At 45.1% G+C, this 14,965-nt stretch overlaps 1 protein-coding gene across 1 annotated transcript in view; it reads right to left on the bottom strand.

The window, feature by feature from the left end:
* The window catches only part of LOC119967948, a 60,642-nt gene extending 60,099 nt beyond the window's left edge, over positions 1 to 543 (bottom strand). The window contains exon 1 of the mRNA XM_038801047.1: positions 210 to 543. The gene's annotated coding sequence lies outside the window, so the exon portion shown is untranslated. The remainder of the gene's footprint in view (positions 1 to 209) is intronic.
* Between the last annotated feature and the right edge of the window lie 14,422 nt (positions 544 to 14,965).

Below are 14,965 nucleotides of genomic sequence, written 5' to 3'. Positions count from 1 at the left end.
AGAATTAACAGCCTCATGACAAACCAACGTTAAAAATATATATATATCTTCCTTTCACTTTATTTGCATTTTAAACATATTTGTAAATGCTAAACACTTATAATACAAAACATTAACCTCCCAAAAAATGTCTTCTGCTGTCTTCTGCCTGTGTTCAATTTTCCTCGACTGGAAAATAAAAGTACGAATAAAAAGGTATAAAAACTCACCGAACATCGGGGCAAGGCGCCCAAGTTAGCGCTGCCCCTGGATTTTTCATTCAGTAGCTCCAGCGCAGCGCCTGGCTTCAAGCAGGAACAAAAGCCGGCTGGGAGTTTGAACCCTGCATACTTCCCGCGTGCATGCCCGTGGGGCCATACCGCACATGTGCAGCAGACCAGCAACTTAATTCGCCAACCCGAGAGGACGTTACAGGCCATAGTGTTATGTATAGATTTCAAGAGTTCAGAACAATCACTTCCTCTACTCTTACAACTCTTATTTTCGATCCTTGTGGAAAAATATGAATTTCTTTTTACTGTGCTGCCGTTTACTGCTAAATGTACTGGCACTCATGCAATTTGATGTAGTTGTTACCTTCACTTTGAGTCTATATTCCTGCTATTTGTTGCTATTGGATGGAACCGCGAAGATTCCCTGATTGAGAGACTCCCTCTCATGACATTATTGTAATTTACAGGAAGAGCGCAGACAACAGTAACCATGGCAGCATACTAGCTCCTGGCTGCTGCCAGCCTCATGTCAAATAACACAATCAAATCCTTCCTGAAAATTACTTTAGCTCAGAGGAATTTGAGGCATTTTCCAGTTGCTACGCTTGGTGCTATCAGGACACTTCAAGATCGAAAATGGACAAATGCAATTTTCAGAATTTATATTTTAAAAATTAGGCGATTGGTCTCCGAAGGACCTGTTCAGGAAAGTGGGTGATGGAAGAACCATTACTGAAATTTGCTGCTTCATAGAATCATAGAATTTACAGTGCAGAAGGAGGCCATTCGGCCCATCGAGTCTGCACCGGCCCTTGAAAAGAGCGCCCTACATCAGCCCATACCTCCACCCTATCACCTCCACCTAACTGTTTTTTTGGACACTAAGGGCTATTTAGCATGACCAATCCACATAACCTGCACATCTTTGGACTGTGGGAGGAAACCGGAGCACCCGGTCATTTAATAGATCTGGAAGCAAGCACTGGTTCTTTGGAAGGACAGATGGTTTTTGTTATATTTCTGAGTTACTTCAGGCTCAAACAAATAAGTTCTCTTGAGCACAGTTCAGACACTGCCTCTGGATTATGGAGGAGGAATGGGAAGATAAGATGAGGAACATAGGACAGAGAAGTGAAATCTGTGTTTTTCAAAAAAGATGGCAATATTCATGTAGTGCAGTCTACGGAACCTGAGCTCACCTAGAGTCACAGCAGTACACGGAGAGGTAGCCATGTGTTGCCTATTCGATTTGTACCAGCTTTGAGGGGTGGGCAAGACGTTTTTGCATGGACTCACCTCCTGCATAGAAATCTCCAGGGCTGCCTTTGTAGGAATATTGCTTAAATGGAACCATACCTGTGTAGTTTGAATTCCCTGTGTGCATGCGTGTTCCAAATGCTGCTCCAGCTCCATGACCATCCAGAGGCAGATTTACATTTTGTGGGGCCACGCTCCCACCTTCATTTCTAGCACCCCGCACCCCCATTGATGCCACGCCAAAGCTGACCCTGTCCACAATCACCCCACGGAACGCAAAAGTCCCAAGCCACAAAAATGGGCAAATTGATCATTGCATTAGTAATTTTAATTGATAAAAACAGACCTGTGTGATTGATTGCTGAATTACCTTTTGTCAGAATGACCGTAAAGATGATCAATATTGTGATGTGTATCTTGAGGCGAGCAAACGTAGAACTTGCTGATGAGCAACGAGAAGGAAAAATAACAGAATTCCTATAGTGCAGAAAGAGGCCATTCGACCCATGGAGTCTGCACCGAATCCCCAAAAGAGCACCCTACATAGGCCCAATCCTCACCCTATCCCCACATCTTTTGACACTAAGGTGTTCAATTTAGTATGGTCAATCCACCTAACCTGCACATCTTTGGACTGTGGGAGGAAACCGGAGCAACCGGAGGAAACCCACGCAGTCACGGGGAGGATGTGCAGACTCCACAAAGACAGTCACCCGAGGCTGGAATTGAACCCGTGTCCCTTGTGTTGTGAGGCAACAGTGCTAACCACTGTGCCACCATGAGAGGGAGCAGAGAAAATCTAACCGAGGTTGAAGACACAAAACATAAAGAGTGGTTTGAATTGAAACTTAAGTGAGAAGACATTTTTCAAAGTAGTTATGGGGAAGGTTGTTTAACTACATGAAATAGACAATGAGATCCTTGAAGGGTATGTAAGTGAAATGGCAGATTGTCAGGTGCTCACTTAAATAAAAAATACCAGATGAGTAAACAATCACATGGAAAATGAAACTTGAAACTGGGACCCACACTCCAAATATTTGAGTTGACTGGGGAACATGTACCACACCAACAACTGGAGGAAACTCACGTAAACATGGGGAGAATGTGCAAACTCCACATAGACAGTCACCCAAGGTGAGAATCGGACACGGGTCCCTGATGCTGAAAGACAACAGTGCTAACCACTGTGCTACCGTGCGACCGACAACATCACTGTACATCAGCCAATGACATCAGTGCAGCACAGACCACTAGAGGACAGAATGAGCCAGTCCAGTACGAGAGCAAATACTCCAATCAACTAGGTGCATATGCTGCCATTCAGTGTATTTCAGAGTCTCAATCAGCTTCAGAAGTTAGTTTCCTTATTTCCCTCACAAAATCAAGTAAGTTATTGCTGTAAATTCACCTGAGTCGAGTGTCTAGTGAGTCCAAGTCCAATATCATAGGCTCTGTCTGCAGATCTCTGAGACATGGCACATTTTCCCTTGAGAAGCTATTTAAGAGTTGAGGAGTGTGAAGTGCTCTCACAATTAACAAGGTCAATTCCTCATTTGCAATAGCCTTCATCTTTGAAGCTAGAAGCTGCTCATAGTCAAAGGGAGTTAGAGTGACTTCCAGCATCAAACCAAGAACAGGGCTCTTTCCTGGAAGTGTTTGCTAGGACAGACAGGTTGCAGCTGTGTTGCCCCGGTTATGGGTCTCCACAATATTTAAAAATGACTTGAAGGCCTCAGAGACACAATGCCTTTCACCCCCCCCCTTCCCCCAGCCATGGTGCAACCCCTGATCTAAAACGCTTCAGTCCTCAATCAAGCCCAACCCCATCGAGGGATCCCCCGTCGCCCCCGAGCACTGGGCCAACAGCTCTGGTGCTCTTGAGCTGAAAGCTGGAAAATGGAAAGGGTAACTCACCTCCTCACTTCCCCTTAATTGCCATTGCACCAGCTCCATGCTTTTAAAGAGCAGTACCAAATGATGCCTGCCTGATGTCTCACGGGGAGTTAGTTAAATCCTAGGAGGCCGCTGCATTTGACCCGCTAATGAGATTGAAATGAATGCAAACGAGGGTTAATGATATGAACAAAGAAAAAAGAACAAAGAAACTGACAGCACAGGATAAGGCCATGCTGCCTGACTAAACTAAAATCTTCTACACTTCCTGGGTCCGTATTCCTCTATTCCCATCCTATTCATGTATTTGTCAAGATGCCCCTTAAATGTCACTATCGTCCCTGCTTCCACCACCTCCTTGGGGCAAAATCCAGAACTCCATCAGAAGCGGGCTGGGTAAATTGCCAACTGGTTCGCCCCCGGCACGAATCTCGATTTTTGCCTTTCCCGCTGTTTACCTGGAGTGCCCAGATTCACGCCGGGAGCAATACAGTGGTTAAATCACACCCATGATGCTTCGCCACATGGATTAGGGGCACTCCTTTCCCATCAATGGGACAATGGCACAGAGAGACCTATTGTATGTGCATCCAGAATCTTGTTGGATGCAGAAAGATGCTATTCTCAGAACAAAAAGAATGGATTGGCTGTTATGCCAGCATTTCAGAATTGTATCAGACCATAAACCCCTGCTGGGCCTTTTGAATGAAGATAAAGCGATTCTCCCTCATCTGGGCTCCTATGCAACGTTGGGAATTATTGTTAGCAGCCTTCAAATATTCAAGCACAGGCCAGGAACACACAATGCCAATGCGGATGCCCAGGGTCTCCTCCTGCTGGCATTGGAAGAAGTGCCCATGATCTTGAACTTCCAGGATACCTTGCCAGTATCTGAAATGCAGATTCAAATGTGGACCCAGAAGGACTCCACACTGTCAAGATTGCATCATATGATCTTCAGTGGGGGATCTGAGAACACCCCATGGATGACATGAGGCCCTTCCTCATTAAACAACAAGAGCTGAGTGTAAAAGATGACATCTTCCTGTGGGGAGCCTAAGCAGTCATCCCCATGCCCAGGTCAAAATGACACAATGAACACCCCGGGGTGTCCAAGATGGAAATGCTTCCAAGGAGCTATGTCTAGTGGCCTGGGCTCAATAGAGACATCGAATATCTGGTGAAGCAGTACTCCTTGAGCCTGGAGAATCAGAAACTTCTACCTTGGGCCTCTTTGTGCCCATCGGAATGACCAGGTTGACCATGGGTACAGATGCACATGTTGGCCTGTTCTTGGGATCGATGTTCCTTCTTATGATCGATGCCCACTCAATGATCAGAAATTTATGACTTCTAAACCAATAGAAAAACTTAGGCAAAGTTTTGCTACCCAAGGCACACCAGAGATCCTCATATCGGATCCAGCCCCACCTACTGGTGACTCGAGACCTTGTGCCCAGCGATGAAAGAGGCCTTATCGACGCGGGAGGGAGGGGGATGATTTGGACTTGAGGAGGGAGGGATGTGATAATCCTCAAGAGGACCATGGGGGATCGCTAATCAATCTCCTCCTGGGCTTCATAGAATACTTGCGCCCAACGTGAGCGGGCGGAGGCTAGCCCAGCTGGGGCTTGTTAGCGAGACCTTTAAATGTAGCTCCCAGACCCAGACCAGGGGTTCCTGATAGTCCTGGGCTGGGACATTTGTTTTGTGTGCCACGGGAGCAGCTTTACTTTCAGTTTAAAATAAAGCAGTTTAGCCTTTCACTCCATACTTCCTGGAATTATTACCTAGTTAATTATGAAGTTGCGTTGATTAGTTTACTTTACGTGATGTGTGTTTTGTTCCATGCAACATGCTAATTGATTATATGTAGAAGGATTTTCTATTAGATGACTCATAGTTGTTGACAGGATTAATATGGAATTTGAGGAGGAGTAATTAGATTTTTGCTTGTAAGCTGTCACAAAGACGTGTTATATGGAATTAATTTGGTATCTCATCAGCTGGTTTCACATATTAAACATTTTTAAAAGGGTCATTCCACTGAAAAATAAAGGCACTGATGTAAAATGGCTGCCAATTTATATATTTTTCCACAGTTCATTTCATGGAGTGGTATGGCCTGTGGAGGCCCCAAAAGACAATGATCTCCCTGGAGATGTGCTCAGCTTTCTTCCTATTTCATTCAAATAGAAGAATTAACCGTTGAAGAGTCAATTGCTGGAAAATTCAAAAATCAATTGCCTCAGGCCGGATTTTCCATTTCTGAGAATAAATGTTGACGCTGATGCAGGATTCGTGGACTTTCACAACAGCAAAACTGGTGCCAAACCTGGATCGACTCAGCAACTGTGGAGGGGCTAGCACCGGCACCACGTGGAACACAAGCGACTCCAATGAATAATGATGCGGGATTCACTGAGTCCGTGAGTGACAGTCGGGAGGCTGACAAGCTGCAGCCGCATATTCACATTTCAATCCCCACACACACTCATAGATTATCATAGAATTTACAGTGCAGAAGGAGACCATTCGGCCTATCGAGTCTGCACCGGCTCTTGGAAAGAGCACCCTACACGAAGTCAACACCTCCACCCTATCCCCATTACCCAGTAACCCCACCCAACACTAAGTGCAATTTTCGACGCTAAGGGCAATTTATCATGGCCAGTCCACCTAACCTGCACATCTTTGGACTGTGGAAGGAAACCGGAGCACCCGGAGGAAACCCACGCAGACACAGGGAGGACGTGCAGACTCCGCACAGACAGTGACCCAAGCCGGAATCGAACCTGGGACCCTGGAGCTGTGAAGCAATTGCGCTATCCACAATGCTACCGTGCTGCCCTTTAACCAATAGAAAAACTTAGGCAAAGTTTCTCTACCCAAGGCACACCAGAGATCCTCATATCGGATCCAGCCCCACCTACTGGCGACTCGAGACCTTGTGCCCAGCGATGAAAGAGGCCTTATCGATGCGGGAGGGAGGGGGATGATTTGGACTTGAGGAGGGAGGGATGTGATAATCCTCAAGAGGACCACGGGGGATCGCTAATCAATCTCCTCCTGGGCTTCATAGAATACTTGTGTCCAATGTGAGCGGGTGGAAGCTAGCCAAGTCAACAAGATGGCACTGGTTGAGGAGCGCGCCCATACAGCTGATGGGTCGTCTGGCGCCAGAGGGCAACTTGGGGGGTACCTTGGGGGGGACACTTATTCAACCCATGGCCCTAAGTTCACAGTGGGCTCTTAGCGGCATGTACAGCTGCATGGCTGCCTTGCCGGCTGCAACAATGATGTTCCGTGCCCGTCCACCCTGACCCCATAGACACCTCCTGGCCACTCCCTGCTACTTCCCCCGACCCTGGCAGAAGCCCCCTGGCCAGCGGCACATAGAAAACAATGGCAATATTGGACACTTTCCGTAAACCCTCTCTCTCCCCCAGCTGCCACGACACCGGTTTCATGATTTTTAAAAGCACAAGTGAACTGCTCCATCAGGAGCTCAGCCCATCGGAGGCAGAGCATCGCGGAGGCCCCGGAGAATACCAAGTCAGGCCCGCTAATGACATGCAAACGGTGTTTACTGTACGTGCGTACCGGACCACACTGACGCCGCTGTTGAGGTGACGAAAATTGTGATTTGCCGTCAAATCGGCACCCACCGCGATTGTGATATTGCAATCAATTCTCCGCACAATCGCATTCCTTGATTTCGGCATCGGCCAACAGAGAATTCTATCCTTCAGCTATCACAATGGCTAAGAGGAGCTATGCCATACACAGGCTGATCAGCTTTCTTTTAGAATGTACAACGAACGTGGAGATAAGATCATATGATCAAAATTTTGTGTGGATGCTTGAATGTATCATTTGGCAGAGCCATTCTAGCTCCAGGAATGAGCAGTTCATTTCTCACCCTCTCTCTAAAATAGTTCATCTAAGCTTTGAACCCTGTTCTTGCCGAGTTAAAATTGTTTTACATTCCTACAGTAGTCAGAGACTCTTTACTGAAAACCATTCAGTTTCTACAAACTGCTCCCTCTGCACATTCTATACGCCTCTATGGCTCTTGAGCCCTCAATATCGGTCCAATCTAGCGAAATCATATCTGATCTTATTAAAATTGGCCTCCTGCAGTTCAGAACTCTGATTTCAAGCCCATCCTTGTCCTTTTCCATAACATCTTGATTCTAATGAAATTATGATCACTGTTTGCAAAATGCCCCCCCCCCCCCCCCCCCCCCCCCTCCTCCCCCACTGATACTTCAACCACTTGCCCGGCTTTGTTACTGAAAAAAACCAGGACAACCCCCTCTCTTGTAGGACCTTCTACGTATTGGCTTAAAATGTTCTCATGGGTGCATTTTAAGAATTGCATGCCCTCTAAACCTTTCACACTATGACTACCCCAATTAATGTTGGGGAAGCTGAACTGCCCCTGTATCACAACCCTATCACTTTTGCACTTCTCTGAAATTTGCCTATAATCTGCTTTCCTACTTCTCTCGGACTGTTTGGGGGCCTTTCGAAAATTCCCAGCAATGCAATTGCTCCTTTTTGGTTTTTAATTTCTACTCATAAGGCTTCATTTGAAGAGCCTTCTAATATGTTAACCGTCTTTACTGCTGTAATTGATACCCTGATCAAAATTGGCCTCCTTCTCTGTCTCTCCTGAAGATCCGATATCCTGGAATATTGAGCTACCAATCCTGCCCCTCTTTCAACCATATCTCAAAGATGGCAATGAGATCATACCCCCATGTTTTAATTTGTGCCCTCAACTCATCTGCCTTATTCGTCAGGTCCCTTGCATTAAAATAAATACCATCCAATCTTGCCAAATGCCCTTGTGATTTAACTGGTCTAGAAATTCTTCCTGACTCACTTAATGTCTCTTCTAATTTTAGCTGTGCATCTCTCCCTGCTGAACCTTGTTGCAGAATCCCAGCCCCCTGCCAACTTAGTTTAAACCCTTCCCAACAGCACTAGCAAACCTCCCTGCATGGACACTGGTCCCATTTCAGTTAGGCTGAAACCCGTTGGCCTTGTACAGGTCCCATTGTCCCCAAAAATGGTCCCAAAATCCCAGAAATCTAAAGTCCTCCCTCCTGCACCATCTCTCCAGCCACACATTCATCTGGATTAACCTTTGATTTCTGCACTCTGGATCGTGGCACCGGAAGTAATCCCAAGATTACTACTTTCTGGGTCCTGTTTTTAAACCTACTTCCTAGCTCCTTAAATTCTGCATGTAGGACCTCATCCTTATTTCTACCTATATAGTTGGTACAAATATATACCATGATATCTGTTGTTTGTCCTCCCCCTTCAATATGCCCTGCAGCCATTCAGTGACATCCCTGGCACCAGGGAGGCAACAAACCATCATGGAGTCTCTGTTCCCATACAATTGAATCCCTTATGATTATAGCCCTGACGTTGTTCCTCCTCCCCTCTTGTGCAGCAGACCCACCCATGGTGCCATGTAGTTGGCTGCCACTGCTTTTCCCTACACAGCCATCTCCCCCAACAGTATACAAAAAAGATCTATCTGTTAGAAAGGGGATGGCCTCAGAGGACTCCTGCACTACCTGCCTTCTTCTGCTCTGCCTGGTGGTCACCCATGCCCTTTCTGCCTGTTCAATCTTCACCTGTGGTGTAACCACCTCACTGAACATGCTATGCATGACTTTATTGGAAAGATGTTTACACTGCAGGCTGTTAGGATAGACTGTAGGCAAATGGCCGATGGTGTCATCAATAAAACACATGATCGGACTCTTAAAGTGACTTTGTTCCAATTAGGAATAAACATGAATAAAAACATTTCCCCCCCTTTATATTAGAGGTTCCTGCAATGAAACACAATACAATGATAACAATCAAAATTTACAATATGAACAGTTAATAAATGCAACAGTCAATATGTTAGATGCTTCCGAGGACATCGATTTCTCCGTCGTTGTCAGCATATTTCAGGCGTCTGCTTTTTCATGTTGACTGTACCCAGTATTTGGTGGAGTTTGGAGGTTGTCCATAGTTGTTTCAACTGGAGTCGACATCGAGTTTGTAGGTTGATTCGGTGTTGAAGTCTCCTCAATGGGAATACTGTCTTCCACATTTATTTCTGCTATTGTCTCAGGAATCTTTAAGTCTTCACTTGTCGCAGTTAGTTGCGGACTCTCGGTTGACTCTTTCTCTGGCAAATTATGATGTGGAAATGCCGGCATTAGACTGGCGTGGGTACAGTAAGAAGTCTTAAAACACCAGGTTAAAGTCCAACAGGTTTGTTTCGAATCACTAGCTTTCGGAGCGCAGTTCATTCACCTGAGGAAGGAGCAGTGCTCCAAAAGCTAATGATTCAAAACAAACTTGTTGGACTTTAACCTGGTGTTGTAAGACTTCTTACTCTGGCAAATTAGTTCTATTTTCTAAAAATTGATCATGATGTCTCCTCCAGACTACATCGTCCCGAGATTGAACAGCGCAGACCGGTCCTATCTGGGTTAAGATGATGGCAGGTATCCACTTCTCACTGGTGGTCTGGATCCTTGCCAGTCCTTCCTGATCTTTCTGAAAAATATCCCTGTTCTCATGCCAAACCCTGGGCGGAATTCTCTCATAATGGGGCTATGTCCCCATGCCCACGATAAAACAGGCGCGAATCACTGTGGACTTTCCCAGAGAAAATCCAGAGTGATTCTCCGTTTTGAAGGGGGGCGGCAGGGCCCCGCAGTAGTCCATGCAGCTCCGGCTGCTGATACGGGGCCCTGCACTTCCGGCCACGTGTTCGCGCAAGCGCACAGCGGCCGCTTGCGGCGGAGGCCCCGTGCAGCATGTCGGATCCACACAGCGGGCCGGCCCTGACAATATAGATCGTGCGTGCCCGTCGATTGATGTCCCCCAATCACGAGCCTGGCTGTCCTGGAGGCCTCCCCGATGGCGGAACCCCTGCCCCCCACCATGGCGGCAGCGGACTGTGTCCGCTGGGTGGAACAATGAGCGAACTACACTGGCGGGAACTTGGCCAGTTGCCAGCAGTGAATCGGCATGGGGGCCTCTTTCAATGGCCACGCGCATGAGACTGGTGGCGTTTTTCCAGTTCTCGGAGAATTGCGGAAGGCGTCGGACCCGATCGTGGGTTTGATGCCCCATTCTCCGCCCCCGCACCAAGCCAATTGTGGTGCGGAGGCTCTGAGAATCCCGGCCCCTGACTTTGCTCTTTGCTGTTGACAATTTCTCTTATGCTATGTTTAACTGATGTTTTACCATGAGAAATACCAGAGAACTTTGGGTTGTTGAATGTGTTGTATTCCTGTATATCATCAGGAATTGGCTTAGTCGTTTTGAGAATGATTTCATAGATTTCCTAGATTTTACAGTGCAGAAGGAGGCAATTTGGCCCATCGAGTCTGCACCGGCTCTTGGAAAGAGCACCCTATCCAAGCCCACACCTCCACCCTATCCCACAACCTAGAAAACCATCCAACACTAAGAGAAATGTTGGACACTAAGGGCAATTTCGCATGGCCAATTCACCTAACCCGCACATCTTTGGACTGTGGGAGGAAACCGGAGCACCCGGAGGAAACCCACGCAGACACGGGGAGAACATGCAGACTCCGCACACACAGTGAGCCAAGCCGGGAATCGAACCTGGGACCCTGGAGCTGTGAAGCAATTGTGCTTCACAATTGTGCTAACCACTATGTTACCGTGCTGCCCCAATCTATCCTCACGAGTTACCTTCAATGAATGCTTCATTGTCTGAACAAACCTTTCAGCCAGCCCATTTGTGGCAGTATGATAAGGAGTGGATCAGATATGATGGTTTCCAAAATAAACTGTAGTCCACTGTTGCTGACAAGTTGTTCAGGGTAAGCGAATCTCGCAATAATCTCATCCAGTCTTTCTGTTGTTCTCTCCGAAGATGTAATCTTCATAATGATAACTTCAGGCCATTTTGGATGCGAGTCCAGCACAATGATAAACATTCATCCTTTGAAAGTTCCAACATAATTGATATTAACTCTTTGCCATGGCCCTTCTGGCCATTCCCATGGATGTAATGGGACTAATGGCGGCAGGTTTTGACCCTTCCCACAAGCCAAACACATGCCCGCATGCTCCTTGATTTCACTATTGAGCCCTGGCTACCAAAAATAGTTTCTGGCCATCTCCTTTATCCTTACTATCCCACAATGACCTTCACAAAGTTGTTTTGGGATACATTTCTTTAACAATGATGGAATGATGACCTTCATTCCTCAGAGGAGAAAACCAGCTTGTCTTCAGGTAACATATGGCTTCACACTGAGTTTTTCTGTAATCTTGTCACGAAGTACCATGTTCTTAACATCTAACAATCGTAGATTCTTTCTGGTACATTTCCTAACTTGTCCTGTGGTTACAGGAGTGTTATCGAATTCTTCAAAATAGAAATATTACCTCTCAAACTATTCATTGTGACTTGGACTTGTCAGCTAAAGATAATCCTTATGGACTTGTTAGGTAAAGACAATCCAGAGGTCCAGCAACGTTCCCATGGAGATTTTATTTACAATATTTTATTGTGTATATATATGCTGACAACAGCAATGTCCTTCTCTGTGTAAAAGCTTGAGAATTGTTGGTAGATTAGGGACATACCATCCATAATAGTTTAACAAGGCCAAAAACAATCAAAGTTGATTTCTGTTTTGAGGTTCAGATGTCTCAGTTATGGCTTTTACTTTTGAAGGCAATTTGTGCAGTCCCTTTGTATCTATAATGTGCCCCAAATATTAATAGTAGATTTGAATAATTCACATTTATCCTTCCGTATGCGTAATCCGTAATCTTCTGGTGCATTTTGAAGATGCTCTTCATTATTTCCAGTGATTGAGGTATAATCGAAGTAGCACTGGACTCCTTGTGGTTCACTTAGAATTTGATCCATGGGACCTTGGAACAACGAAGGCATGGACGTGATGCCGAAGTCTTTTACATCCGATTAGCTTTTTGTGTGTTATGATTGTCAAATATTGTTGTGAATCAGGAGCTACATTTATCTGGAGATAAACTTGACTAAGGCCAACTTTACTGAAATGCTGCCCTCCAGACAATCCAGCAAATAAATCATGATCCCTGTGTAGAGGATACTGCACTGCACACAGTACCAGATTGGTAGCTACTTTAAAATCATCACTTATGTAAACCAAACCATCCTACCTCATCACAGATACTATTGACATGGCCCAATCACTTAAAGGGTTTGAGGACTCCTGCCTTGATCAACCTCTAATTCTGTCCCAACTTTAGGCCTGATGACATAAGGCACTGACCTAGCCTTTAAACACCTTGCCTGGCTTTCGTCCTTAATCCTTAGCTTGACTGAGATCTCTTTCATGCTCCCCAGCTCTCCATTAAAGAGAATGGCATGTTTCTTTAAAATCTTTGGTAGACCTGCTTTGGACTCCGACATGAGATCTACCTAGGCCCAGTTTAGCCTGATTATTTCCATGCATGTCCTGCACATTGGGGTTAGATAGTTAACTTTAATGACATGCAGGGAGAAGTCTATGGTCTCTTCGTTTAGCTGCACATATGCACCGATAAGGCCTTTCAATGGAACCACTTCACCAGTATAGGTTTTTAGTATTATCCTTGAGGAATGTAAGGTGATATGTCATAGTTTCTCTTGGTAAAGAGTTTCTGGTACCAATAAAACTGCAGCTTTAGTGTCCACCTCCATTTTTGCTGGTTGTCCGGCCAGTAAAGGAGTGACTCAGTAATGACTTGTTGCACCTACAATGGCCTGTATGTTCAATGACAATTCAACATCTGACTGGACTCTGTTCCCTTTGGGCGCCTTTTTGTATCACTTGGATCCTTTTCCCTCTATTCGGTTTGTAGTTTGACACACTTGGTTCTTGCTTTATATAGTTTTTGTTTGGAACTTGTTTCTTTCTCTAACACGTACTTTTTATCACATTTCCTGCATTTTACATCTTTTCATCAGCAGTCTGCAGTTTTAGTACATAAGTGGCAGTTTTGAACGTGTTGTATTCAGGTCTCAGCTCACATTTTATGGATTCTAGTGCTTGAACTTAATTATTGGGCTTCCTTAGCTGCTAATTCCACAGAGATCACAATTTTTAAAGCCTTCTTTAGGTTTAAGTTGCTTTCTGTTGACAGCCTTTTTTTGGATAGCTTCACTCTTTAACCCACACACTAGTCTATTTCTAGGTATCGTTCAAGACATCTCAAAATTCATAATATTCAGCTAATTTCTTCATTGTAGCTACAAACTATGTGATTGATCCACCTTATTAATGGTTACATTTATGGAACCTGAACCTCTCAGTGATGACCAAAGGTTTAGGTTAGAAGTGACCCTGCAATGGGGTTCCTCCCCATTGTACTCAGGAAAGTTGGGACTACAACATCTTATACAATTTTGTTCACTTGGACAAAATAATTGAATATTTCACTATATGAGCTCCACTGCTTGGCATTCTCACCATATGGTCCCAAGGTACAAAATATTCTCATCATTTTTACTGTGGAAAATACTTGTGTAAGCATGTGCCATGAAATGTTTAGCAATACCTTGCTTATTTTTTCAAACAATATACCCCTGAGCTCAGGCTGCTTTCTTTCACGATATGGAACATCCAAAGCTCTACGCTATTATTGCAGGATACTTGCTACTCACAGTGCTCCCTGGTACTGTTCCAGAGCTTTCTGGCCAGAGAACATGGCAAGCTTCTTTTCAATGTTGTTTCCTCTGATAATCACATGAATATTTCAGTTTCTTTGATGGCTGCTAATGACATTTGGCACCCTTCTGTCACCAGCTTTGGGGTATGGAATTTTTTAGCTTCTTCATCCTTTCCGGATGTCTGCACACAAATAGTCAATTTTCCAATTTATTTTAGTTCTCCAGCAGTCTGCCAGAGTGGTTCTGATCTCCTCATCGTCAGTTTTCTTTGGGGCATTTTTAAAGGGTCAGCCTTGCAGACCACAAAGCTGCAAACAAACAAGAGCTTTATTGGAACGGTGTCTACATGACAGTCTGTTAGGATAGATTGCCCATTTTCCTGTGCATACAGCCGATAATGTCATCCATCTGCACCTCCCGCTGCCTGGGGAAAGCGGGCAGCATAATCAAAGACCCCTCCCACCCGGCTTACTCACTTTTCAACTTCTTCCATCGGGCAGCAGATACAGAAGTCTGAGAACACGCACAAACAGACTCAAAAACAGCTTCTTCCCCACTGTCACCAGACTCCTAAACTACCTTCTTATGGACTGACCTCATTAATACTACACCCCTGTATGCTTCATCTGATGCCGGTGTCTATGTAGTTACATTGTATACCTTGTGTTTCCCTATTATGTATTTTCTTTTGTTTCCTTTTCTTTTCATGTACTTAATGATCTGTTGAGCTGCTCGCAGAAAAATACTTTTCACTGGACCTCGGTACATGTGACAACAAACAAATCCAATCCAATCCAATATGTCATGTAATCAGACTTAAAGGGAGCTTGCTCCATTTAGGAACAAACATGAATACACAACAAGGATATGGGGCGGGATTCTCCGATCCCCG

Source organism: Scyliorhinus canicula, chromosome 6 (assembly GCF_902713615.1).
Source record: "Scyliorhinus canicula chromosome 6, sScyCan1.1, whole genome shotgun sequence".
Classification (NCBI taxonomy): domain Eukaryota; kingdom Metazoa; phylum Chordata; class Chondrichthyes; order Carcharhiniformes; family Scyliorhinidae; genus Scyliorhinus; species Scyliorhinus canicula.
Note: the sequence above shows the minus strand (reverse complement) of the source record. Positions and strands in the feature narration are given on the sequence as shown.